Here is a 5,078-nt window from a genome sequence, read left to right on the forward strand (position 1 = left end):
CTCCCAACCTAGCTTGTCTATAACATCAGCAACCCAAGTTATGTTTGTTTTTTCAAGACAGCTCAGATCTATTTTTCTATAAGAAAACAAAATTGAACCTATGTTTTCCCTTCTATATATATATAGGGTGGGTAACACCCCTCTAGAGTATTATTCTGCTAACACGCAGCTTATTCTGCTAACACCCGAAACAAAACCCGCGGACACAAATTACAAGAACATACACACACAGTGAACAAAAAAGCCTCCCCCGCCTCCGCCCACCCCAACCCATCGCGCCCCTCCTCCAACTTCCTTCGCCAACTTCTCCGTCGCCGCCGCCTGAACCGACCCCGACACCACCTCCTACCCAAGATGCCTCCTCGCCTCGATCCATTCCTCCGACCCTAACCACCTCCTACCCCCGCGCTACACCCCCTCCACGTCTTCCTTCCTCGTCGGTCAGAGCAATAGCGGCGCCCCCGCCGCCAGATCCGACGCGCGCTGATGAGAAGCTTCGGATCCCGCGCTCGCCAGAGGGCTGATCCTCCTCCCCAGCAGCTCCCTCCGCGTCAGTACCCACCGTCATCGTGCCGTCCCTGCTACCTCCCTTCCCCGCACCACCGGATTCATCTCTCCATGGCGACGTCCGATCCAGCCAGGCCCGAGGGAGGAGAGCATCCAGCTCTCTTCCTCCTCCCTGGACGCCCCGCCTCCTCCGGTGCAGACCAGCCACCCCAGATCCCGACCCTTGCCGCCACCACCTCCGCTCTACACCGTGGGTGGATCTGGGCGGCCACTGCCGGCGTCGCGCCCCTGGCTTCCCCACCGGACTCCCCTCTTCCTTCCTCTAGACTGCACAGTATGCAGTGCGGGCGACTGTGGTGTGTAGTGCAGCTCGACACGGCGTGCAGCTTGCCCCTCGCCCCTGCGTGCGGCGACCTCATGGGCGGGCAGTCCGACGAGTTCGCGTCATCAGGGTGGAGACGTTGATGGAGGATGGTGGACTGCAAAGGCCATCGAGCCTAGGGCCGCCACCGTGAGGAGTGATTCCTCTGGTAATTTTCTTAAGTTTTCCTAATTCACGGCCTAGCTTGCCCAATTTTTCTTTTGAATATTTTATTTCTGTTATTCTGTGTAGGAGTGGGCGGCAGCGATCACCCACCGCATCACCGGCCTCTATACAGCTCGGCTGCCGCTCCCCATGCAGCTCGAGTGCTGCCTTCTCTCCTTTTCGCTTGCCATGCCGTTTGGGGATGAAAGGAGCGGCGGTGAAGGAGCACCCTCATGGTAGGGGCAGAAGGGGACAGGTGCAGTACACCCCACCGAAGGAGCGCGACCGAGCTCCCTCGCCCGATGCCGGCGATTTGGCTTCCTCGCGCAGTTCAATAGGGCCACCAATGGCCTTCCCGCAACGACCAGCTGCAGGTGCCATGCGGTTTGGCCAGCGGCGACGGCCACCACTTTGCTCTCCCCCTTATCCACATGCGTTCATTCACACAGCAGTCCAGCGGCTCCAGCGGCTCCACCGGCGGCATGTGCAGTTCACTCCATGCAAGATGAGGTGCTCCTCCTCGATGGCCCAAGAGTTCAGAAAAAGGATTGTGCCTCATAGTATGCGGGTGTTGTGGTCGTGCAGCTCAGAGATGCTCGTGATGCTGTTCGGAGCTTGTGCGCTTGCAGTAGGCGAGCGCCGTATCTTCCCATTGGTCAGTGTACCATGGCCGTGCCGCTCGGAGATGCTCACCATGTGGTTCGAGGCTTGTGTGAGTGCAGTCGAGAGAGCGCCATCTCCATCTCTTCCCCTGTGGCCCGTCGACCATGGTTGTGTAGCTCGGAGACACTCGCCATGCGGTTTAGGGCTCATGCGTGTGCATGACGGCGAGGGCCATCTCTTCCGCTGCAGTCCTTCGACCATGCCATGCAGTTTGGAAACTCTCGCATGCGGTTGAGGGCTCGTCCGCGTGCAGTCTGATGGGCATCCGTGCATGTCAAGTGCAGCGAGCGCCCGTGCACAACAGCACTCTACCACAACATTCAGAAAAACAGGATTCCCCTAGTATGGAAAATGGATAGCTCTGAATCTACTCCTCACAATCGTTATATGCTGCTCTGAACTTGTGTGTGTTGTTATGCTTGTCTTTAGCCCGGCTCTACAACAGTTGCATGTTCCCCCTAGGCTGCATGTGTTCCTCTTGCTGTAGCTGGTAGTAGCTCACCATAATTTTTTGAAAAAACGTGACAATCTTGTAAAAGAAAAATATCTCTGACGCTTTGTGTTTGTTGTGCTCTAGACAAGAACGTTGCACATTTATTATGCAGATGTGAGATTTCTAGAATAATCTAGGATAAACTATCTGATATGCTTCAAAGAAGAGTAGAAGGAAAAATTGAACAAGGTTGCTGCTGAAGCTTTTGCATTATGGACTGAGAGGAGCTGTTAAATATTTTCCTTTCTTTTTGCCTTTTGGCAATTCGCCTATTTTTGCTCTGGAGTTATCTTAAAATTTTCCCTGCGATTGAGAAAAAGCTTTTGAAGTTCACTAGCAATATGAGCTACCGTGTGCTTGCAGTACGTCCAGAGAGCGCGTGTGGTTCGGCGGGGCCGGCAGCGCATTATGTCATCGCGTGCAGTGCACTTAAAAATGTGCAGTTGGTTGTATATTTTGTGTGTGATAATTGTAACATGGAGACAAAAGAAAAGAAAGGGATGCAATTTTGTTACACTGCATCATGGCTTATTGCTCAGTTTGCAAATCTTTCTTTGTAAAAGCAGTGCGCTCAATGAACCAAAGAAGTACATGTTTTCAAAGTATTGTAGTTCATTGTTAAAAATCTTAAAATCTGTGTGGTTCAGTATGCAGATTTAAAAAAAATCAATACACTTGAACCGTTAATGCAGGTTCACTGGCCTCAGTCGTGTAGTCCAAAAATCCTTTATACTTAAAAAAATAACAAGCAAAAACCATGCAGCTCGCTTCGATTTATGCCGTGGTCAACTTCTCCCAAAAAAATAAATTGCATTCATGTGTTAAAATCGACGCAGCTCACTAAGAAAAACTTTTGCGGTGCACTTTGCAAAACAAAGGAGTTCACTTTGTAAAAAAAATGTATAGAGGAGTTCATCTTTTTTATTATGTTTGGAGGATATTTTTTTTTTTTTGCAAATGTGTAAGGACATGATGTATAATTTGTTAAAATCGATGCAGCTCATTAAGAAAACCTTTGCGATGCACTTTGCAAAACAAAGGAGTTCACTTTGTAAAAAAAATGTATAGACGAGTTCACTTTTTATTATTTTTGGAGGAACTGTACACCATTTAGAACAAAAATGCATTTAAAACATGCAAATGCAGTGCACTTTGGTCTTGTAAACATGTCCACTACGAAGAAAAATGCATGTAAAACATGCAAATGCAGTGCACTTGGTCTTCCAAAAAAGTCTACTACGAAGAACTTTTTGGTACACTTCATTTAAAACAAAAATGAATTTAAAAAAATGCCAATGCGGTGTACTTTGGTCTAAAAATCCATTTAGAAAAACATGCAAATGCGGTTTTAATCTTGAAAGAAGTTTAATATGAAGGACATTTTAGTACACTACATTTGAAACAAAAAATGCATTTAAAAAATGTAGTGCGCTTGACTGTCTGATGCAGTGCGATTTTCAGCCTGAAGCAGTACGGTTTTCTGTCTGATGCGGTCCACTCATCGATTTTAGTGTCGCGAAAAAACAGAGTGCCGCATTTCAGTGGAATCAAAACAACTGTTGGACCGTAAGGAATTAGAGAGAGCGTACTACATGAAAAAGTTGCATCTCGTCGATATCTATCCAACGGCGTATCATTTGAATCACTTTGACAAGAGGTTTGTAAAAATTCCATGAAAAACGACTGCTATCACTCGTCGTCCGCCACACAATTTTCAAAATTAACTTAAAACCGTAAGGAATCTCAAAACCATTTCTACATATAAAAGTTGCGCCTTGTCCATAGCTTTCCAACGACGTATTACACATCTCGTTTCGACTAACGGTTAAAAAACTAGAGCAAAAACAGTACCGAAAATTGTAAAAATTTCAAAAAAACGTAATTCCGCGATTTAGTAAATTTAAAACTGCTCTTTAACCGTAACGAATTAGAGAAAATAATAGATATGAAAAAGATGCGCCTCGATAATATCTTTCCAACGGCGTATCATTTGCTTTATTCTGATGAGCAGTTTAGAAAAAATCACGAAAATACGCTCACTGCCACTCGTCGTCCGCCGCACCGTTTTTTAAACTGCTGCTCTTAAACCGTGAGGAATCACGAAAAGTGTTTAACATGGCGAAGTTGTGCCTAATCCATAGGTTTTCAACGATATATTATACGGCTCATTCCGATAAACGATTAAAAAACTAGAGCAAAAACAATACCGGAAAACACTACGTGCAGTTTTTTTCGACACGAAGTTCACTAGTCTGTATTGAGGTAAATTAAATTAAGGTAAAACCAAATAATGAAGATTGAATTAGTGACATTGATATTGCCCTTTAATAAGAAATAAAATGAAACGGGAAAACCTTAAAAAAAACTACACATAAGCTTGCACTAAAAATGCATCTTTTAAAATACAGAAAGAATAAGCATATAATAGTGTTATTTCCGCAGTCTAGCATAATTTAGACACATATTGTATACAACATACATGTATTCATTTTGAAATAAAGAATGAATTACTCATTGGTATTACCCTTCAAAAGAAATAAATTATAACATACACAATAATGATAAAATTTGCACACAATTATAAAGGAAACTAAAACAAATAAAGACAAAATTTGTACATAATTTACACAGAACACACGCCTTTATAATATGCAAGAATAAGCATATAATAGTGAAAGTTTCACATAAACAGTAGATTTCTATGAGGGATTAATTAGTGTCATTGATATTACCTTTAAAAGAAGAAGGAAATGAGCTAAAAACAATATCAAAATCAAAATATTAAAAATTTATAAGAAATAATGAATTAGTAACATCGGTATTACCCTTAAAAGAAGAAAGAAAATGGAACAAAAACTAAAAATGAATAAATAATCAAAATACTGAAGT

The 5,078-nt window shown here is 44.1% G+C and overlaps 1 long non-coding RNA gene across 1 annotated transcript; it reads left to right on the top strand.

Moving 5' to 3' along the window:
* The first annotated feature begins 213 nt into the window (after positions 1-213).
* LOC119325505 lies at positions 214-2,701 on the top strand. The gene is made up of 2 exons (XR_005157560.1): positions 214-1,037; positions 1,121-2,701. It is a non-coding gene; the product is annotated as an uncharacterized LOC119325505 (long non-coding RNA).
* Positions 2,702-5,078: the final 2,377 nt, after the last annotated feature.

The sequence above is a fragment of the Triticum dicoccoides genome, chromosome 6B, assembly GCF_002162155.2.
Source record: "Triticum dicoccoides isolate Atlit2015 ecotype Zavitan chromosome 6B, WEW_v2.0, whole genome shotgun sequence".
Lineage (NCBI taxonomy): Eukaryota > Viridiplantae > Streptophyta > Magnoliopsida > Poales > Poaceae > Triticum > Triticum dicoccoides.